This window comes from Centrocercus urophasianus, unplaced genomic scaffold (assembly GCF_019232065.1).
Source record: "Centrocercus urophasianus isolate 14NV4802_14NV808 unplaced genomic scaffold, USGS_Curo_1.0 seq_15, whole genome shotgun sequence".
NCBI classification, from domain to species: Eukaryota; Metazoa; Chordata; class Aves; order Galliformes; family Phasianidae; genus Centrocercus; species Centrocercus urophasianus.
The window spans coordinates 40650696-40675124 of record NW_024884697.1 but is presented as its reverse complement, the minus strand read 5'-3'; the positions used below and the strand labels follow the sequence as shown (position 1 = coordinate 40675124).

General features: G+C 34.5%; 1 long non-coding RNA gene across 2 annotated transcripts in view; it reads left to right on the top strand.

Moving 5' to 3' along the window:
• Positions 1 to 24429, top strand: part of LOC122158846 — a 90597-nt gene that overhangs the window by 51291 nt on the left and 14877 nt on the right. For both annotated transcript variants that reach the window (XR_006168312.1, XR_006168311.1), the window contains exon 2: positions 14264 to 14424. This is a non-coding gene — a long non-coding RNA (uncharacterized LOC122158846). The remainder of the gene's footprint in view (positions 1 to 14263; positions 14425 to 24429) is intronic.

Sequence of the window (24429 nt, the reverse complement as noted above, 5' to 3'; positions counted from 1 at the left end):
CTTCAGTTTTGAAGGTCTCTGTATTATGTTTCTTCAGCTACTAAACTGAATCAGCTGATCACTCAGAATACTGATTTTCATAGTAAATAACTAATATACTTTTTTTTTTTGTACAAACTTTAAATGGTAGATGGAAATATCTTTAGAGACAGTTGAGTCAGGGAGAAGAGGAAAAAAGAACCTCTCAGAAAATGACATTTTTCAGAACGATTTCTTTAACAATGGCAAAAAAAAATACGGGTGATTTTAATATCTTGTTTTTTTTACAGTATTTTACTATATATTCTATTTTAGTATTTTTTTTTCTCTTATTTTCTTTCAGTTTAATGCCTGTATGGATAAAAATTTAAAGAAAAGTGAAATTATGTAAGGGCTCCTCAAGTGCCTTTATATTTCTGTGACTGTGCTTGAGCTTATCTGTTCACTGATAGCTTCTATGTAGTGCATTCACCTTGAAGAGCACTGTTGGTTCAGTCTCAGGTTGTGCAGACCCAAGTAGCCAAGGGAATGGAATTCATGGAGCTGAGAAATAAAATTGGCTTCTCTCATGCTTCTGGAAGAAGGAAGAGGGAGAGGGAGAAGGAAAGCAGCTTCACTGACTTGCAATACCAAGTATGATGTAAATTTTTAGCTTACATGTGGGCAGTTATGCCTTTGCAGATGATGATGCAAGACTTGGATGAAGAGATATTGTCTGTGCTCTCTCATCAAGATTTTACAGCAGCATTGCAGTTCTGTACTTAGAATATTTTCAATATTAATATTTAATCAAATGATCTGCTTATACGTGTCCTTTCCTTCATCACCTATTGAACTATGTTGTCTGCCAGAAATTTCCTGACAATCTAATTAAGCACGGAACTATTTAGGTATTCCTCTGAACTGTTCACCAAGAGTGGAAAGTGATTATAAATCTCTATTGAAAAACTCTCAAAATCAACCTTGGAAACCTTAATATTTTACTATGTGCTAACTTGCACTTGAAAACTAATTCACACTCAATTCACACTTTGGTCATGTATTTGCAAAACAACACAAGTTAGTGAAATCATCAACTTTGTTCTGTTCAGTAAGATTGTCCCTGCCATATACAGCACAATAAGTGTCAACAACAAAATACACTGAAATATTTTTCTGTCCCATTTCTATTTTTATTTTCAAAGATAAAAGGATCATAATGGCTGGATGCTTTGTATTACACCTTCTAGCTTATACTTTTTCTGCTTTGGATTCCAATGTGTTTGTTGAATTTCCGGTATTAAATAAAGATTCTGTGTTTCTGTTTGCTCAGCAGTAATGTGAATAAATGTATAACACAGTGTAACCCAGAAACAACAGCTATAGCTGGCTGACAACAGAAAGCATATGTTCCTTAAGGTAAGGAAGACCAAAACTAGAATACAGAATAGAGACCAAACTGAAGTTCTTGAAAATAAGTGTATTGATATGCTGATCCAAATGGTGGGGTAGAGAGCTAGGCAAAAATATGGGCTAAAGATCATCTCTATCGTAGGGCAGAGAGTGATTAAGGTAACCTTATGCCAGTAAGACCAGCAATGTGAGTTAGAGAGCAAGCTCTCGGAGAGCATCTGCAGCTGGGAAATATTTTTCCTGGATTGCAGGTGCTTAGATGCATTTCATGGTGCTTAGGTGCTTACATGACATTTCACGTAACTGATGGAGGGAAGATACAGGAGTGGGTAAAAGATCAGTATAAAACTGTCAAAGAGACCTAGCAAATAATATTTTCTGGATCTTAAAGATGTGAAAGTGAGCTCTGTAGCATGTTTTTGTCCAACACAGACCCTTGCATCTCTTAGAAGTATATTTACTGAACACTGTATTTTTCATTCAATTATTTTCATCAATAGAATCTTTTCCTCGCTATGTTTGAAATTATTTCAATATTTACACTTTTTTTAAAAATGTAAGTCCTTTCTAAGCCTCAGGAAGTATTGTGTTGTATCTGTATTGATCTAGTAGTCTATAGGGAGGTCATTTGTTCTTAAATATAAACAAGACAATATCTAATAATTGACCCAAAAAATATTAAAGTTAATATTAAAGTTAAATATTGTTTTTCAGCCACTCTCCTTTTTCTGAGTTGTGCATTTCTTTGACATGATGAGTGCTGAAGGGTTCCTATAAAATAAAACTCTTCAACACAAATCCCGTGTAAGCCTTTTCAGAAGAGGCTTGAATGTTCTTTTTGCTTTGTTGTTCTATGCAGAGAAGTATGCTAGATACTGATTATTTTGCAGTAAATAATTCAAGTATGACATCTCTGTTTGGCTATTCTCCACTATAATGCTCAGCACTCAGTTTAAAAAGGGAGGGCTGTATGTCTTTGTCAGCCTGTCTGGCCTATACGCACTCCAGCTCCAGCACCCATTCAGTCACTTTCTGCCTCCAATGTCAATGTAAGTTCATCAAATGCCTTATGATGCTCCGTATTTATTCATGCACCATGAGTTCCTCAGCTAACTTATTTAAAATATCTTTCCAGTGCTTATTGATAAAAATTTGGTCTTGGTTATGATGGTCAGTTATTGATGTCACTTACTTCATGAAACTAGTAGATATTTGATTAGTTTTTTTCATTCCAACTCTTTATATGACTGAATAGTATTTTGATACTGTTTTGATTGTATTAACATCAGCTGTGTACATTGAATATGGGAGTGTTAGTATTCCAAATGAGCAAAAATGAGGCCTAAAAAGGCTTTATAATATCCTATGTGAATATTTATAAAATAGCTATAATAGAAAATAATATTCTTCTTTTTCTCAGAACTGCATAGGTAAATTTCATTTCGCATGTGTTTTTTTTTTTTTTTTTTTCTTTTCATTCCTAATGACTAATGATGTTTTAGGGTATATAATCTTAAGTAAGCTTGTAAAACTCAAGTGGTGTAATTCACTGATACTGAACAATTTTAAAGTAATTTAAAGTAAATTTAAAGTAAAGAAGAAAATGTGGTATTAAAAATAATTTAATATAGCACACAGATACTACTCAAGAGTACATTTTGCAAATGTAAGCCACAGTTCCAAAGCTGCTGTTTTCTCTTGTTCCTTTTTATTTTTATTATTTAAACACCAAGACTTGCAGCATTCTGAGCTTTTAAAAAATATCAAAATTTTCTCTTTCCGTCGGCTTTGACATCACACCATCTTGAAAAAAAGTCCTATGTTTTTTTTAATGAGCCCTTATCTACTAAACAAATGTTCATTATTCAAAAGAGTGGGCCTGGAAGAAGAATGAACAGTGCATAATGATTTTGTATTTCTTTTTCAATACTCTATGGAAATCTTGATCTATTTTAATCATTATTTTCTTTTTGAGGTGGGGTAGGAAATTAAAGGGGAAGGAATTCTTGGAGAATTAAATTATGAGCTCCATTTCACTTGCAGACATACTCGTGGCAAAACCTTGGTCTAAGAAAAATCTGTTCTATTGGAAACTGTAGAAACAGCAGATGATGACAGCGTGAGTCCGTTTTTCACCTTTAATGAGTAAGATCCTTAGTAAAATTTTGCTTGAAGGTGTTAATAAATCTATTCTATGAAAAAACTGTCATTCTATAATACCCTACCTTACCAAAGCAAAGTTTTTCTTTTCCTCATTCATTACTTATCAAGGCTTTAACCTTTCCTACATCCTCCGAGTTAACTGCCAGTGCTGTCTTTTCTATAATGATTTATGTATCATGTTATAAAATATTAATAATAAAGTACACTTTTATTCAAGTAACCCCTTAAGTCATTTTAATTTGCCCTTTTGTATAGGTTTTTTTTTAAGTAGTTGATACCAATTTATTCTCTTAACTGTATCATTTTATTAATGCTTTTTTCATAAGAAAATTAATGAACTTGGATGACATATGCATAAATAAAAAGGTGCTAAGCTTAGAAACAAAGTGTCAGTTCTTGATAATATACTGTTTGTACATCAGCACTCAAATGATTGTTATTAGTTTTAATAGCAGCCTAGATGAGGTAGCTTGTGGCTGGGGAGCTTTGGTGAATGTAAGAGTTCAGTGTGGAGGGCAGATAGGCAGCTTAATTCATCCGGGGAAATAAAGGCCACTGAAAATAAATGAGCTGTTAATATTTGCCTTTCAAATTAAAAAGAAAGGTGACACTCAGTGCCATTTGTGATGATCCAAGAAAACCAGGTAAAGAGACTTGGATGGGTGCTATGCTGGGGCCTGGGAGATCTTGGTCTCCTATCTCCCCAGCAGTGTTTAATTCCATAGCCATTTTTGTCCTTTTTCACACTGCAAACCTTCTTTCTTCAATTTGCCAGAATGCCTTGAGTCCAAATTGTACTAAAATATAAAATCAGTGTTTTAAAGTACAGAGCAGATCTCTGGTTTACTTTCAGGATCCTGCTGATGCTGCACTAGAGCTGATAGGGAAGTTCTCTTGAGATGTTTTGCCACATTCAGATTATTTCGCAGGAAATAAAATTGATTGTGATTATGTCAGATAAAAATTTTAAAAATTAATGAATATTGAATTAATTAATGAAATTTAAAAAACAATGAATAGAAAGAATTGACAACATTTCTCATTTAATTTTATACCATCTTATTATTTCAGTAACAATATATATGTGAGAGTTTTCATTTCCATTGGAAATTGTTTTATTTTCATGCCAATCATTTTACAAAATGCTTTTGTAATGTGTGTTCCACAGAAGACATTAAAAAATATGAAATGTTGAAAGTTCCTACAAAATTGATTTTTTCAGCTTTTTGGCATAATATGTAACAGAACAATGACTCAGGTTATCACATAGGATTCTTTTAAAAAGAGAAGTTATGTTAAAATAAATATTAAACTAAATTAATGTTGAATTGTAATAGATTATTTCTAATATTTTGAATGTAAAATTTTTCAATCAATATTTATTTCTCTTCCCGATGAAATGAAACATTTACCTTAGAAGGGGTGCCGTTTCTTAAAGTCACCAACTTACATAAATAAAATGGGATATGATCTCACCTTGTCAGAGAGTTCACTAGAAAAATGTAAAAATGAACTGATTAAATGTACAGCTTTCCTAATATTTAGTTTGCTACTGAGAGTTCTGTAAATTTAAAACACAACGTTTTTGAATGTACATAAAAATTTATCTTTAACTGGAAAAATACTTAAATGAAGGAAGTAGACATTTCTAAATTACATTTTATCTCAAGTTTTATTTTTAATTTAGTAATGTCAATAACTTGATTAAAAGGAAAAATAAACATCTAAGCATAGCAACCAGTCTTGGAGGCTGAAATCCCAGTGGTTTTTTTTTTTTTTTCAAACTTCAGACTACTGAAGATAATTAGAAGCGTGACAGTCATCTAAAGATTCTTAAACAGTCAGGTCTTGTCTTGCTGCTAGACTTCTATTATCCTTGCAGCTAATGAGATCTGACTGTAATAGTCAAAATTGTTGTGATTTTGAAATCGAGTAGGCCTTTCTAGTTTTTTATTTATCTTTTCATTAATAAGAATACTAATGTGCTGTGAGCACCTAGAATAAAATATTAAATTACATAAGTAACTAAAATGTTAAGGAAAAGGGTGAAAGGTAAAACCCTTCAGAGGAGGAAAGCTTATTAATTTTAACATGTTTACAATTAAAGGCTTAGCACAAATATGCTTGTTTACTACAATTAGAGGCATGAAGTAATTGATGGATTTCTAGGTTTCAAAACCATTCATAGCGCTGTATGCTGTTTTATTAGCCATAGCAAGACATCAGACTACATGAGATATTCATTTTTTGTTGTTGCTTTTTCAACTGAAATGTTATGACTGATGAATGGGAGAAATTTTATTCTGCAATTCACTCTATGCAATAATCATTCCTCCAATGAAAAACTCTGAGTTAAAAGTTTAAATACTTTTAAAAGGTTTTTATGCAGACTCCCAGTGACACAGGAAGATCAGAATTTGACCAGAGTTAATTTTAAAAATTATTTTACCACAGAACAAGACAACATCTTAAATCATAACATTTCTGCAAAAAGTTAAAACACTTGACGATTTTTGACATACACTGAGACTGGATGCTTGTTGTCACTGCTATATTGTCACTGAGTTGTGCACACCCAAAAAAGAGAGAGCAAATAGTCTACGTCCATATGTCTTTGGATGGTTTCCAAACATTTAATGTAAAAACTCAACATGATATGATAAAGTATGTTGTGTGGTATTTTTTTCTTCCCTCTGAAGATCTTTAATTTAATTTATTATTATTATTATTATTTTATTTTAATTTTTTCACATTTTGTTCAACTGTTGAACTTGACCTGGAGTCCATGCTGCTTTTTGGAAGGCACAAAAAATATCATGTTCATTAGTACATGAAGGGTATATTTCTAAGTAACTTAAATGATGTCAGTGTATTAAGCTTTAGGGTGGGATTCACATCTACTTTTGTTCTGGTTTAATGCTGCTGCATCAGTTCTTCCTATGTGGAGTGGAGAGATGCTCTAGATACATTATTCTTTGGAAGGCAGGAGGCAGGAATCCAAGGTCCAGTTCCTGTTCTGTAATCATTCCCTTCTTAGCCTTTTGGCTTTGGCAGAAGTGGAGAAAGAAAACGTGTTTTTGTGCTTATTCCTGCTAGCCAGTATGTGGAAATCTTTGACATGAATGATCTCTGTTTCTAATTTGACTGAATTTCTTTACTGTGGTACCTTTGAAAACATATACAAAGTTGAGCTCCTTAAATATATTCAAATCTTACACCTTTCATATGTACATATACACTTTTGCTATGAAAATCATAGTTACCAGTACTTCTGAGAGCAAGTCTGTTATCAGCCATCAGTGCCTCTACAGGTAAGTAACAGACCATAAACATAAATTTGGCCTATTTTATTATGTATCAGCACATTCTCCTCAAATGAAGGAAAAACATTAAAATCTGATTCTATATACTATTTATGCACAAAATCAGGTAGGGTTATAACCTTCATATTCTGGTTATGTGTTTTGATTGAAGAATAATATTCTGTTTCACTTTTATCTTGTGTACAATATCATCTGCTTTTTCTCTGCTTTTAACCTTTGTTTTGAATGGGACTTCAGAAACTCCTTCGTAATCTGTAAGATTTTGTTCCTGCATTGTTTGCAATTAGTTTCCAGGTAGAAGTGTGTTTCTGGAAATGTACTGCTTTCTTAGTACCAGTGACAGTATTACAGTCATATTTATTGTGCCCTCTACTGTAGATTCCAAAACATTACAATTCTCGTGTAAAGCTCTATTAAGCTTGTGTAACTAAATAAGTAGGCGGATGAATGCATCACTGCATAGGGCAAATGAATCACCATGTCCCTCACCACTAAAACAGTTCTGATCCTTCTCCTGTTTAAACCAGAAAAACATTCCTTCTGGATGGCAGCAGTACTGATCATAAAGTGCATTTTACAGATTTGGAGTTGTGTTGAACAGACCGTACAAGCTTAAAAAGACTTGGAAATGTTTTCCAAAATGTACCTACGTGTTCAATGTAATTATTACTCATTCCTACCCCGAGTTCTGTAGCACAGTTTTTTTCTCCAGTGAGTGATTTTTATAGCAAATATTTATTCAGTAGAAGACTTTCGTATCAAGAAATGCTTTTATGCAATATGTGCCTGTTTCTTCACTGTTTGTTTTGGGATTTATTTGGATGTTTCCCTTGAAAATACCTTTGGTTTTGTTGTTGGAATATTGCTTTCACATTTACTCCAGATTACTTAAAATGTTGTCTGTAGAAATGCGTCTGAAAATGAAGCTATCTCATTAGGGTTCTTCTTCAAGTATATTTTTATGGTTTTTCACAGGTAGATATGTCAATCATATTTTAATATGAATTGCTATCTGTTACATAAACATGCATCTTTGGATAGGAATGAGCAGAGAGATTAATTATTCTTCAAATAACAGAAGTTCCAAATGAGATTAAAAAAATCAAACTTTTTATTTGTTTGTTTAAATAAACAATCTTTTCAGTGGATGAAATTTTCTCAAAGAATAAGATATTTAGGTGTCTAAATATGAGTTGTGTCTAAAGACCTATTCAGCTTAAATTTAGGGCATTCATCCAGGACAGGATTCAGCATTTTTTGCATCAGTGCCTAATGCTGTTTTAAATGTCTTTGAGTTATGCCTTCCATATCCAGCCTTTACAGAAGGATATAGGTCTCTTGAAGATCATGTATCATGGCAGTTTTGCCTTGAGGCAATAACTGTTTTGCTGACTAGTCAGAAGAGGCATTTAGTTGTGTAAATCTTCATGTGCAATTTGAGAGACATAGTACCCAACAAATCTGACCACACAAAATGACGTGGAACTGCTGAATTCTCATAGATTTGTACCTATGATTAAAGACTGAACTCTCTGTCATCCTTTGACATCATTCTGGGTTTGGGGAATTATCTTCTCATGGAAATGGTCTACTTTTGGTTTCTCTCAGATGGGATAGATGTTTTTTTTGTTTATGAGTTACTCTAGCAGCTTGTTTATAAAACCCTACCCAGGAGGCTATCATGATACAGTACTAGTGTGATCATTTGTCTAGGAAATTGTCAGTAAGGAATAAGATTCAGCAGACATAAAAAGTATCAAAAATTCTACACTGAATGGGCTATCCTCAACATCTTGTTTATGGGCAAAGAGAAAACACATCTTACATAAAAAGTCAAGAGCTGATCATGACATCCAACTGCCTGACCACTTTAGTCCTAACCAGAGATTAAAATGTATTGATGAGGGCATTATTCAAATGCCTCTTGAACACTGACAGGCATGTGACATCAAACACCTCTCTAGGAGGCCTGTTCCAGTATTTGATCACCCTTACAGTAAATAAATTTTTCTTTATGTTCAGTCTGACCCTCCCCTGGCACAGCTTTGTGTCGCTCTCACATCCTCTCACATCATTCCATTGGTTACCAGAGAGAAGAGACTGGCACCTCACTTCCAGTTTCCCCCCTCAGGAAGCTGTAGTGAGCATGAGGTTGCCTCTCAGCCTTCTTCTCTCCGAACTTGATAACTCAAGCGTTTGTCTTCAGCCTCCTCTTACAGAACATAACAGAACAGCCAATGCTAAATATAATGGGAGAGTCACCTCTTGACTAGCTGATTATACTGTGCTTAATGCACCCCAAAATGCAGATTGCCCTCTTGGCTACCAGGGCACCACTGGCTCATGATAAGCCTGCTGAACGTGCACCTCCAGATCCCTTTCTGCTGAGCTGCTCTCCAACCACTTTTCTCCAGCTCTGTATCTGTTTCTGGCATTAGTCTGTCCCATGTGCAGCACCTGTCAACTTCATGCCTAAAAGATTGCCTAATGGTCAGGCAGTACAATAAAAGTTCCAACAAAACAAGCTTTTTGAACCTCAGTCCTTAGGCCTCAAATTCTGCACAAAGCTTCTTACGTTTTAGTAACAGTAGCAATACTTTATTATAGGACTGTAGGGATACAAATAGAGGGAGGGTTGAGCACTTGAAACTTATCTGTTGCACAGGAAAAAAAAAAGAAATCACATATATTCATGAGAAACATTCCTTCTTCTTACAAACTTTGCCTTCCAAGGTATTCTGTGGGTATTCTGCAGGCAAATTCAATAGAGGTATTGTCCAGGCTGACTGAAGGCATGATCCATAGCACACTGAATCACACAGGAGGTTAAAAACACTAGACAATATTTACTAACATAGGATGACGTATTTGTTCTGGGAAGAGAACATTCTCTACTTTAAACTTGTTCAGAAAATTCTGAGGCAATATTTCAAACTCTGGAAGTGTAGAGAATATGAGAAAGGTTTCATTGCATCTGTGAGTAACAGGGTGATTTACAGAAGAAATATTTCTTACGTAGAAGTAGGCCTTCAACTTCTGTTTCAGTGCTCTGCATTCCTGCTTCTCTCCAAGCAGCCCCTATTAACTGCTTTTCAGGAATAATTCAACAGTTACTTCTGCTCTGTCTTTTACATTTTTTCCTTTAGGAAACAGCTGTGATCTTCATTGTTTGATTGCAGAACTGTGAAAGAGACTATTTTAAATTGAAGAAAAGGAACTACCTTACTCCTTATTAATTAATATCACCTGGGTCTTGTCTCAAGCTGGTGAAACAACTTTTGCAGAAGAAAAAAGACACTTCCTGTTGCCATTAACTCATCTTTATATGTCAAAACTTGTCATGGCAAATTAAAGTTTTTTAAGAAAACAAAGGGTTTTAGTTGGATAGCATGATAATCCTACAAAGTACCCCTTACTGGCCTTTCTTTATCCCCTAAGCTGTTGCCTAAGTGCATCCACAGTTATCCCATCTCTGAGAATCTGCTTGATTTACTCATACGTTTGTGTGACTCCTACTTGCTTGTGTTGCCCTGAAGGAGTCTCATTCTGTTGCAGCTGCTTCGGTGACTTCAGGAAGCATTCTTGGCAAGTACATTGATACGTTCTGAGAAACAGCAAGATCAGTTGTAATTACGGTGTTTTTCCTACCTCAAGACAACTTTATTTTTTAAGCTTACTTCATGTGGTCTGTAAATACTCATACCTAGTAACCTCATGATGTTTCCTTCCACCCAACTCTACGGCCAGCCCAGGTCTCACTGACTGGCATCACTGCCCTCTGGTATGTCAGTCACTCCTTTGATCTTTGCACCCCAGCTTTGCAGAGGATGCATTCTATCCTTGTATCCAGGTAATTGATGAAGATGTTGAATAAGACCAGACCTAGTATGGACCACGGGGAAAATATATTATGAAGCACGTGATGCCGTGTACTTCACACGTTTAGACATGACAGACATCTTTTTGACTATTATTAGTAGGTTGTTTTAGTGTTTTCATTTTAAATGAGCGCAGCTCTGTTAAGATGCAGCTTCTTTATTTAATTAATACTCTGATTTTAAAGATTAGGATCCTTTGGAAGGCATATTATTATTCTGTGCAGCAGCTTACTTCAAGCTCATTTATTTTCATCTCTGTATTCTTTGTGAATGTCAGTTTTGTTTATTCAGAGTAGATAAATCTGCCATGTGGTAAATGATAAAAGGGAGATGGTCAAGTATGTTATCTTTCTAACCCTCTGTGCCTTGTCAAAATTATTGTAAAAATATTGAAATACTTTGATGGAAAAAGAATAATGTCTTGTTTTGTTCTGTGGAACACTGATGAATTCCATATAGAATACTATTAGTCTAGAAATTAGATATGCCAGTGTACTGTAAAGAAATTCGTTTTTGAATACAATGCTCCACATAAAAATGAAAAATACTATTTATTATAACATTTGGCATTTGAATAGAACTTTTCTGAGTCTCTAAACATTTTATTAACATTTATTAAGTAAGGCTCATGACACATTCTTTGAGGTAAGCAATTCTACTTCCATTAAATTAAGAAAAAAGATAACAGCATGAGGATATGGTGATTAATCAGAATCCTCATCATCTCCCTTTTCTAGTCTCCCTGCTTTGGTTTTGAGACCACATTCCTTCATATCCTGAAAATGAACAACATGTTCTAACTTGCCAAAGCAAAGTTAAGATTGAGTTTATGCTGGGACACTTGTATAATTGAAAAAAATTGGTAATATATGTTTTCTCAGATTGTACTCTTTTCTGTTCTATTATATGAAACAAAATATTCTATTAACAGGCCACTGGATGATGATCTTCTAAATTTCTTTTAATTGATAAAGATATTTCTTAGCATAAGAAATATAGGGACCTTTCATATGTAAAAACGCTTTTTTTTCAGATTAGTACATATTCATAGGTTTGCATCTTTTTTACAAAACATATCTAATCACTCTAGATGTTCCATACAGAATTTCAGAAGGTAGTAGCAATTATCCCATTAATTCATTGGGTATAAAAGGTTTGCTATGACAACAATAAAGTAGGAAGTAGACTGCTTGTTGTAACATCTTTTCTCTTGCAACTGAATTGATCTTTTACCTCTTAAATACTTCTGATTAGTCAGGTGCTAGTGTGCTCATGCTATTTTAAAAATACAGATTTTACTAATAAAATAGTGAATTAATTTGCTGCCAAACAGTTTTGGAATCACATATATCTTTCTCAGAATGTCTCCATAATTTGCTTGGCCATAGCTTCTATTTGTGAATGTGAGTTTGAGTACATGAGTGCCTCAAGGAGAGAATGAATTTGATAATGGGATGAGGAACAAATCCAGATGAATTAATAGAGGCATCTTGTAAAATTATTGCTTGTTCAGAAAGCACATTTCTCAGCTGATTGATTAAAAATAACGTATTACTGTTTCAAAAGAATGATAACAATAATTAGCAAAGGATTTCTTATGTTAATAAAACTATTAATTCCTACTAAGCCTTCTGTTTACATGCGTAGGATTATAGACTAGAGCCTTATAAATAAATTGAATTATGTGCTTCACTTTTGCAAAAGTATTTCAGAGTCCTAGATTTTATGGAATCTTTCTAAAAAGAGATGTTGTCTCTAGGTGAACTGAGAAATGGACGGTGTCTTTCCATGAGAACATCTGTGAAACAGATTTTTAGAAGGAATAGTTTAATTATCTGCCTTACTCCTTTTCAAATGTAGTCCAAGGCAAGGCAGTTCAGGGTATTCTGTGCAATAAATATTGCCTTGTAAGTATTAGGATTTGATGGACTTTGGAGACAGAATAACCTACCACATTATATCCAGGTCCTTTTGCCTCATTCTAGTAGATCTATGCTCGAGGCTCTCTACCCCAAATTACAAATGATATTCCATGCTGGTCTTATATATTTCTTTTTATTTGTTTGATTGTTTTGTGCTTCGTTTTTGTTTTCAATTATATTGCTTGTTTGTTGAGGGGCCTTAAGAAAGAATCCTTTGTTATGTTTTTGCTTTCCTTCTGGTAGTAGTCAGGAAGATTTCTAAAACATATGGCTTATACTAAGCAGCTGAAAATAAACAAACAAGCAAACAAAGAAATAAGAGCTGGATGTCCAGTCACCTAAAGTAAGCAGGAATATATACTTGTTACCTCTGTTATTACCATAACAATCTTGTTAATTGGTGCTGGAACAGCTGTCCAGAGATGTTGTACTTGCTCCATCCATGGAGGTGTTCAAGGCCAGGTTGGATGGGGCCCTGGTAGCCTGGTCTAGTATTAGACATGGAGGTTGGCAGCCCTGTCTGCAGCAGGGGGGTGGAACTTTATGATCCTTTCCAACCCAAGCCATTCTATGATTCTATGATCATAATACACTTTGTACTGGTTCCCTCGCTACATTTGTTTACATAGCTCAAATAGACTAGTTCTAATTGATTGGCTACTTATAAGTAATCAATAATCTTGTCCTATTTGAAGGAATGCCACAACCCTGTTGTTTTGGGAAAGTCTATAACTTTAGTTTTTCTAAGGAAAGGAGAGAAGAACGGAGGGGAGGTGAGGGGAGGGGAAAAAGGGAAAAAAAAAAAAAAAGGAAAAAGGAAAAAAAAGAGGAAAGAAAAAAAATCAGTAACATTTATATAATCATAGAATCACAGAGTTGGAAAGGACCTACAAGATCGTCTAGTCCAACTGTCCTCCCATTACTATTGTGACCACAAGCTACTAAACCATATCTTGTAACTCCTCATACAGACACTTCAAGCTCTACAAGGGATGGCAACTCCACCACCTCGCTGGGAAATTTTCAGTGACATTCTGGTGCCAGGGAGCCATTCTGTTTGTACTTCACACTGGCAATAAAAAGGCAGAAGCAGTACTGTGAACTGATTATCATCTCAAAGTAATAGGAAATTAAGTCATAAAGACTATCCAAATGCATAAGGATTAGAGAAAAGAACATTAAAAACTAGAAAGGATATGAAAAGTGAAAGAAAGATTGAGCTGTAGAGTTGTTTGTCACAGTTTATACCATGAATGCATAAATAGTACAATAAAAATGGAAAAATACATGAAAAATACTAAGAGTAAGATCAGCCTAAAAATAGAAGGGTTTTTATTTATAATGCTTTCAGTTATCTTAGAGAAGGAGGTGTTTTTACATCTGACTGTGGACTGAAGTTTTATCTAAATAACGAGCATCTTGTTCTCACTTATTTGTCCAAGTAATGTAGTGTCTCTGGTCAAACAGGGATGTACTTCAGGTGACAGATGCTCACTTAGCAACTTCTTTACCCTCTCTAAGACAGCATGACAGGGGAGCAAATACTATGAAAAACTGCTGGATTGAGATAAATATGTGGAGATCACTCACCAGTTACCATCAACAGGTAAAACAGATTTGACTTGTGGAAAATTAACTTCATCGATTGCCAATTAAAATAGACAGGAATGATGAGAAATAAGAAGTGAAAGCATCTTCTCCCAGGCCCCTGCAGCCCTCTGCACAGAGCTGGAACACCTGCACACAGATGTACAGTGTGCAACTCAGGTAAGTTTTTAAATTAATGTAGTATCTTCAGAAAGATTATCTGTTGATAACTTATGTCATATTGCAGCTGTCAGGAAATTAAAGAGGAATAATAAATAGAAAAGTATTTCTTTTTTAGTTTCTGGTGTTATTCCATTTGGTAGGATTAAAATAAATGTGTAAGTTGTTGGGTTTATTTAATAAAAAATTAATTTTTTTTTTAAATATATTATTGAGATTAGCAATGCTCTAAGGCCAATTTAAATTTCTGTGGTAATTTTATAGAATTGTCCAGTGGAAGTCTACTCTTTTCTGTGTTCTTTGCTTTTTATTTTTATCTTTCACTGTGTGTGTAAATTCAGTATGCGTATTTTTGACCAACTACAAAAGAAAGCACCATATCTTTCTGAAAGAACAGGAAGGATTAACTAGTCCACTGGAGATTTTCAAGTGTTTATTTTCATAAAAGAATTCTTTTTTTTCTGTGCCTCTGTTGGAAGATTCTCATCTGGAATCTCTAACCTTAGTATTGCAGATTTGCTTGGCCTCTCTGTTGACAAAATGCTGTGCTGATCATAGTTAATGTTTTACTTTTGTAAAGGTGGTTTTTGTCTATGTTGGAGAGTAATATCCACTATAAAGGTCACGACTTGTGAAGATGCATGAAGTGAAGTGAGTGGCACAAAACAGTAGGTAGCAAAGCGTTGTACAATTCAGTGAACATCAAGGTCAATTACTTCATATCTACTTCTAGTTCAGCACAGCTGGACTGAAAAAAAATCGTAATGCTTGACTGGCATGCTGCAGCAGCTTAATGCAGAATAATAATGGAGTTTAAATCTCCAGTTTATGAAAAAGTGTCATTCTGACTTGGCAAGCATAGAAATGAGAAGCAAGCTGTCTATCAGAAAGGAATTGAAAAGTATTAGTAGAACAGAAAGGAAGGAAAACAGCAAGAAGCATGCTGCTTATTAAGCTGTGACTGCCATCCTAGTTTTTCTTACAAATTTTCATCTTAAAACAAACTGGTCAGATCACTACAGTAATTTTTTTTTAATATTTGAATGCTGCTGGTAGCTTTTTGAAAAGCCAAATTACTTTGGTAATGAATTCGCAAATATCCAGCATGCGAGTTCAAAGGTCAGTTACACTAATAACATCCTTTAAAATAAATGAGTGTTGTGATTACCCACATTACTTCAAATACTGTACTTCACTGCAAAATAATTAGAAGCAGTAAAGGTTAACTTCCTAAATGCAGTAAAAAAAATATGAGGTAGTAGTTCAATAAGGAGAAAGATAACAGAAGAAGTCAAAGAGAAATTTGGCATGGGTTGATAACAGGGCAGAAAAAAGCTCAACGCATTTCTTCAGGGTCATTATAATGATATGAACCTGTCAGGTAAAGCCATATCTATCCTTTCAAAAGCTTTGCAATTTCAAAAGTTGACAAGAACAGTTAGAGAAACACAATGCATTTGAGATATTTTTCAAAAATTTTGTATCATGTCTACTGCTACAGACATTTTAATGTTTGTATGCAAATACCTGAACTTATATTAGAATGTGGAAAATATTTTGAAAGAATATTTTTGACACTATATAAAACACGTTATCTACACTAAATTTGAGAAAGCTACTGTAATTTAATGATTCTTAGGTAGTCATACATGTTTTAGGAGAAATTCTAAGGTATTTTTTGGACAAAAAAATAAGTTACAGATTTTTTTTAATGATTTATATGATATTATTTTTTATGCCTTAGACAATCAGATATTTTATCTCAAACATGTAAAATATGAAGGTTCTATAGTCAGAAAAATATATTCTATGCATCTTAGGGAATTCTTTCCAACAAACCTATTCAAATCTGACTTGCATGACTTTACGTGTTCACTTTTTCTTATTTATAGGATAATAAAACTATGGTAGATTCCAATCCATCTGCCTCAGAGATGGGAGTACCTAGAATGAATGTATCTGCCATTAACATAATATTTACTTTCATAGTTTCAAATGATGAAAATTGTTTATTATTATTTCATTATTGTATCAAATAATGAACTTGAATTTGCTTTCCTTGATGAAAAACTACAAAGTTTGTGAGTAAGATATTAAAATCTCATTCTTTTAGACAGAGGGTAGTTATTGAGTTGGTAAGGGAAGAATTGTTTCCCATGTAAATACAGTAATTTACACTTGGCTTTTTGCAAAATGAGACTATTCTTTACTGCAGTAGATGCTGCCCTTTGCTACAAGCATGCTGCCAGATTAAATGGATAAATGGTCTAATCTAGTGTGGCAGCATTCCTAAATTGACTGAAACAAAATTAACTTTAGTACTGTTACCGGTGTACTTGGCTGTTGTGTCTATAAAAATGCCCTGGGAAAATTATGATTGACTGCTCTCAAGGCAGCAGCTCTAACACAAAGTGTAAGGAACACAGGAAAATAAGATAAGAATGGACAAAATTGTTTATTCTTTCAGTTACTTGGATGGCAATGTCAGCAATTTCTGCTATTCTCATTCTGTCTTTTTCAACAAACACAGAGTTTTGACAAGCTGACATTCTATGGGTTCGACTGAATCCAGCTGATCTTTCCTCTTCTATGTAATATCTTTTTTTTCTCTGTCGTCAGAAAAATAAACATATTCTCCATTCAAAATTTGTATATGTGGTAAAGTTTACTCATAATTATGTTCTTTCTTATACCAAGATTTCTGACAGTTAATCATTTTCACCCCTCAAAGTACAGTGTAATGGACACCAAAAGATAAGCAGGGGAAGCTACAAGCAGGTTTTCTTCTGAGCTTCAAAGCAGCACATTTTAGCTTGTTACCTGTGGTAGAGATTATGAAGCACATAAGCTTCTAATTATATCAATTGCTTCTCTTTTTTTTTTTTCTTTTTTTTCTTTTGTTTTTTTTTTTTTTTCTTTTCCAATGTAAGTCAGTTTCAAACCATATAAAACAGTAAGAATGAAATTCAATGTCATCAATTTGCTAAACTTTCACACACAGGAGATTTTTTTAAAAAAGTATAATATAGCTCTCTTTTCCTTCCACAATTTCTTTGAAGTTGCTAGAGGGTAGCTTTACACCGGGTTAGGAAAAGAGCAATATCTTTCCAGATAATCACATTAATTTACTTTTCAACACAGATTATCTAAGATCTCAAATACTGGAGGATTTTCAGTAAAAATAGAATTTTAGTTAGCCCCTGAGAAGAAAGGTCAAGAAGATCTATCAAATGAGTGAACAGATTTTTTTAGTATTAGAACAGAAACAATACGAATTTCAAGGATTGCAAGTGGTCGGCCTATGCATTGAGGGAAGCAGGGGCTGTAAGCATCTCAGAGGTCTCTCAGTGCAACTACAGCTCTGAAACAGTTCAATCATTTACACCTTTGTGCAGATTTTTTGTCCTATAGATATGCCTTTTTCCATAGCTAAAATGAGTCAATTGCTTTAGAATATATTAAATTAGTTTATGTAAGTTTTTGTGGTTTATACTGGGTAATTTACATTATACAGTTTTTTTCAGAAAAATAGCCCACAACATTCTCGTGTATAACCTAGGAGGGAAATATGTGTTTCATATTATCTTTGGTACACAACAGCAGACATCTTAGAGAACAATCTGCAGCCATTAAATAGGCTAGTAGAGGTAAGATTCTACTTCTAGTAGAAGTGAGGTAGAACATAATGAGAACATAATGTAGAATGAAGTAGAAACTTAGATATAAGGAAAATCTCTTAGAGTGGTGAGACACTGGAACAGGTCACCCAGAGATGTGGATGACCCATCCCCTGACACTTTCAAGGCGAGGCTGTGGATGTTCTTGTTCATTGCAGGGGAGTTGGACTACATGACCTTTAAAGGTCTCTTCCAACACTAAGGATTCAATCACTTTGTGGTTTTATGATGAACTCTAACTACATTCTACCTGTATTTTCTGCCAATGGTACATCATTCCTTATGTAGTCACACTGAAACCTTCTATGAGCAGAATTATATTGTTAAATGTAGAAGAAATGCAACAAAAACATTTATGTATGAACAGATACATTTATATTATGTTGAATTTCTGCTAAGGACATTTAAATAACCATAATGAAGTTGACATTAATTTTACCTGAGCAAAGACTAGAGGATTTAACCACCTAGATGTAAACTTTCACTAGTAGATAAACCAAGTAAAAAAAAGTAGAGCTATTTGAGGAGGAAAAAGTGGTAGTTACCTATCTCTCCAGAAGTAAGCAAAAAGCTCAAGCAACCTGCTATTAAACTATTACACAAACCCTTAGGTTATAAAATGAAGGTAAATCTATTCCGCATTACTTCATGTCCTTTTTCGAGGTTGAAATACCAATAAGTGAGAGTGATGGATCCACTGGGTACCTTTCCAAAGCATATTACCCTCTTGCGTGTATACTACTGGCATTTTTGCAGTGTGTGGGAAATTATAGCATAGCAGCAGTAGCAAGTTTGTAGGTAAGATCAAGGGACTCTGAATATTTCAGGACAGTGAAGGAACACCTGTGCTTTGTGGAAAACCTGCAATTGGTGCTAGAAATTTTTAGCTGCAACCTCTTCACATAGGAGTGGTCTCTGTGGTGTACTTAAGAACTTTAGCATAGTAAATATATGTAAATATACTTCAAAATGCTAGATGACCAAAGTTTTTTAAAATATTGAAAGAGTCTGAGGATACATCATAGGGTTTTGTCTTGATTTGCTTTTTGAAATGTAATAGAACTGGAGAGATGATAATTAAAAAGACTATAGAATTTTGTAAAAACCAACATGAATCTTGATTTTAACTGCACATAATGTTCTCCAATATGTTAACATAATTTTGTGAAAAATACTATCTTCTGGGGCACTGCGATCCTTACAGATTTGGTGACAGTGTTTGCAGCTTAATGGCTGACCTGAATGAAGGGCAAATCAATTTGTATTGTTTGGAAGAGAAATGGAAAGACTGTATTAAAGGCATGTTCCCAATCTAAACACACGAAGGACTGTTAGCTCCATTACTCTTTCTAAATATTACCTGCTACCTTTCTTGAAATGCCTCCTTTGATGCACTGTAAACCACATCTGGCTCATTGGCTGAGCACGAAATTCCTTCGCCTTTTTAAGCACAAAACCTGTAACTAGACCTAAGGGTCTGCCTGAGGAATGTCAAGAAAATGAATGTCCATAACTTTCTTTTTAGCTTATGCTTTATTGTGACTTCAGTGGTCATTGTAGTCCTACGCTTGCAGATAATGTGGAAGTTGGTTTAACATTAGCCAGTATTCAAATATAAAATCTTATATGCTCTAGCTTTCACACACAAGAATTTATATTGATAGAATGTTGGAATAAAATGAATATGCTTGATAAACAACATTTTATTAATTTGGTTTCTTAAAAAAATATATACAGCGCTTCTGCTTTACATCACAAATTTAAAGAGATTGTTTTCTATAAGAATGATGGGCAATTTTCAAGGAAAATTAAAATTTAAACAGGAGACAGATGTATTCAATGCCTGATTTTCCTTGTCACAAAACAACTACATACACCTCTTCTGTTCAGTACCTTCTACATGCATCAGTCATCTTTAATAATTTCTCGAATGATCTCCTGAGCAGTGACTTTACAGTGCTGTAGCAAACTCATCCAATTTTTTCATAATTACGTGAATGCAACTCCCTATGAATTAATCACAGGAGTTAATGAAAGTAACTTTAAATTAGCTTTAAAGACACAGCAGGTGCATGTTTGGAAAAAGATCGTGTTTAGAAGAAAAGGTATTTAGTAGCCTAGGATGCATTGCAGCAGATGATACAGTACTCCCGTACTCTATGCTTCATCAGTACTGTGTAATCAGAAAAAAATACATACATTTTTTATATTTTCTTGTGTTTATTTTTAAACCAAAACAACAACAAAAAAGAACACAAAGACAGTTATAAGAATAAATTTATATATGTAAATTGAGTATTTGTAGATATGTACTTAAATAAAACAGTGATCTCTAGCTATTTTGTTTTTAAACTGAATGACTCTTGTCCAACAGTGGCATATCTCTATGTATTATGCTCACTGTTTTTTCTAAGCACTGCCATGTCAACAAATGTCCATTTTTTTCTATAGTTTATAACGTGTCTATTGTGTATTTTCAGACTTTTATATAACACAATCCCAAACTTCCAAATTACTCATTAGATAACACTAGGGAAAGACTGAAACATATTCTCCTTTCTGCCAACCAAAGCCTCACCTTAGTGTTGTCTGCTTATTTGGACACTCCATTTGGGGGTGGTATTTCGAGTTGTGCATCTTCTCTGCAGAGGACTGTGTGCATAAATATCTTGCAGGGAAGAACTACCCTTGACTTAGCCAGTAGAATCCACATCTGTTAGATATTTTTATAGCAGAGTGTAATCCAAACATAGATCAAGTTGATTATGGTGTTCCACATTAAAAGCAAACAAACGCATGAACAGTTTTCCCAAAGAACTGGAGAAATCTGTGCACTGTGTCTTCTACAAAAATGATGTGACTGTTGTTGTTATTGGATATACAGACATGGGCACAAAAGCATCCAAATCAGTCATTAAAAGTATTACCGACATGATTATTTGTTCTCTTTGTTTATTAGGGAGAACTAACATATTTTCTAAAACATAAATGTGATACAGTCTAGTGTATGTGTCATGAAAATTAAATATAAAGGATTCAACTTTGGTGCATACTGATGGTTTACAGCCATTTCACTCCCTTAATGAACATACCAGCTCCTCGAACTTGCCTTAAAAAGCAAACAGGACATTGTCACTATCTGTACCAAAATCACTTTAAACATTTAGGTCAAAGGAAATATTTTCTAGAAGTCAGTACCCACATTTCATGTAAACTTGTGCACTTTTATTGTGGTTTTCAATCATAATTTGCATCTACAACAAGATTTAGAGGGGAAGAAATTACATTTGCATATGCATGTGTTGCCATGAAGAACAAATGAATCCTAAAATTACTTCGAAAATCAGAATATATCAGTTTTTTTAAATTGTTTGATGGAAATAATGCCAAGTTTCCTTATTAATTAAGGTATCATAATTTCACTGAAGAGTAGTGAAATTCTTTGGGAGTCTTATGCTAATTGAGAGTCCATCAAGCTGACAAACAGCATGTTATTAATTTAAAGACAGTCAAAATAATCACACATCTCAGGAATTATAAAAAGTGGTAACTGACATTGGTGACACAACACATTCCGTTAATAAGCCTTCTGTAATATGTTGGTACCTATTCTGTCCCTAAAGAAATGCCTCAGTAATGGAATTAGACTAATGTTGTCAGTCAGAACAGCCAACAAATCAACTCTCTCTATGTTCATGACTCAAATCTAATTTTATTACCTGAAAGCGCAGGCAGCTTTAAAACAAGGAAAAACATCCTTGAGGCCCAATTTTTTGTTGTAAGTCAGCTCTAAGGGCTCTGTCTTCTGCGTTTTTGTTTATTAAAAAATCGCTTTTTTGATTAATTCAAGAAAACCGTCAGATTTTGAAGAACCAGATTAATAAATATACTGTTAGCTACTTCAAATATGGTGCTAGACAAAAACAGAACCCAGCTAAGTAGCTCGTTCAGATCTTCATAGTAAACATCTATCTATAAACTGAAATCCAAATTCAGATGCTTCTAGTGTAGTTAACATATCATTTAAGTCATTTTTCTACCTGGCTTTTATTTATTGTTGTTGTTGTTGAGAAAAAATGCTGTCTGGTCTCAATTCATGCAATTCAAGATCCTGCTCACAAAACTGGAGAATGCATTTTCTTGTCATATACATGATTCACCAACAATTAATTTAGGTATTTTTGGATGAGAATATACCCACTATGTTGTTCAGTGTACACTGTGCTTTGTCCTTCACTCAAATCCTTTAAAGTGAATTCAGCAGATGCTGAGTTCAGCAGTTACTTTTGTCCCTTCAGACTTTGCAATATTTTTGTATTGGGGAATTCATATAAAAATGGTGACAATTCAGCAGGTTACTATCCAGTGGCACAATCATGACTTCAGGCGTTCTTAGTGAGCTAGTTAGCAGCTTGGCCACTCTTCTGGAGTCCTTGATTCATGCATCTCTCCAGGAAAAAGTAGAACAGATTTTGTAAATGCCACTGAAATTTAGGATAGACTGAGTGACTGAGAGATTAGCAGCATAATTCTTTTGAAAACAACTCAGCACAGAGAAAAGAACAGAATGATTTTCTATGTTAATTAGGAGAAACATGATTGCGCACATAGAATGAATGCAAGAATGTCAGAATTACACTCTCTTCTTCATCTAAACACTATAAAGTAATTACTGTAAAAAATCAGTAATTCTAAGCTGTGCACAATACCTGGATGAGAATAAATTTGTATCTCTTCTGATGCAATCAACAGCAGTATCATGAAGAGGTGTTGCCCACAGTCAATAGTTGGAAGTGCTGTCTATGGTGTCAAGTGTCTCACTAAAAAGACAAAATAAGACCCAATTAACTTAGCTTTAGTCAGAACGAGAAGATCACTCAGGCAGAAATAATGTAGCTTTTGTGTACAAATCATGGAATCATAGAATCATAGATCACCAAGGTTGAAAAGTCCTCCAAGATCATCCAGCTCAACATCCACCCATCACCAATATTTCCCACTGAACCACATCCCTCAGTGCAACATCTAAATTTTTATTGAATACTTCCAGGGTTTATGACTCCACCACTACTTTGCTCAGCCTGTTCCAGCACCTGATCACTCTCTCAGAGAAGTATTACCCAAAGTCCAACCTGAATCCCCCCTAATGCAACTTAAAGCCATTCCCTCTAGTTCTATCACTAGTTACATGGAGAATGAAGCTAACCACAACCTCCCTTCAGGTAGTTGTAGAGAGCAAAAAAGTATCTCCCAAACTTCCTCTTCTCCCAACAAAATAATCCCAGCTCCCTCAGCTGCTCCTCATAAGGTTTGTTCTCCAGATCCCCAGCTAGATTTTGTGCCCTTCTCTGGACACCTTCTAGGGCCTCAATGTCTTTCTTGTAGTGAGAGGCTTAAAACTGAATACAGTACTGGAGGTGTGGCGTCACCAGGTGTGAGTACAGAGGAAGATCACTTTTCTGCTCCTGCTGGCTGTTGGCCCTCACCACCTGGGCACACTGCTGGCTCGTGTTCAGTCAAGCATCAATCAATACTGCCAAGTCTGTTTCCTCTACAGTCTTCCAGCAACTCTGCCTCAAGCCTGTAGCATTGCCTGGGGTTGTTGTGGCCAAAGTGCAGAACCTGGCACTTGGTCTTGCTGAACTTCATCCTGTTGGCCTCAACCCAGCTATCTAGCCTGTCCAGATCACTTTGTGGGGTCTTTCTATCCCCAGACACATCAACACTTTCTGCAAGTTTGGTGTCATCTGTGTAGATCTCATGCTAAATTTACTTCATCATGGTTTTGTGAACACACCTTGTTCCTATTAGTATGTACAGGCAGAGGTAGGGTACTGTGATGAAAAGACACAACGTTATTGGTAAAGATCTGAGGAACAATTCCTTTAAATGTATCTTTTACATTTTACTTACATATTTTCAAAATGCCTCAGATGTATTAGTGAATATGTTGATGTTTAGTGCTGAAAACTTAATATATGCTAACTGTATCATTGTGTTTTGAATTAGAATTACATTATTAATTGAATTAATCTTTCTTTAATTATTGACCTTTAGTCTTTCAGAAAAGTACAATGACCATTCTCTATCAGTGTTCCTTAAATAGTATTAACTTCCATCTAGCTCCTCATATTAATAATTAATGAACTTCCATTTCTGTGAAACCGTGCTTCATCAGAGGCCAAAATCAACTACCACTTTTCTGATAAGGGTTTTATTATGGTCTGCTAAGCTGATCATTAACCCAAAAATCAGTACCTGAAGTAGACTGAATCTGTACAGTGAGCTCTGGCCACGAGAATCATGAGAAAGAGAACCAAAATGGAGC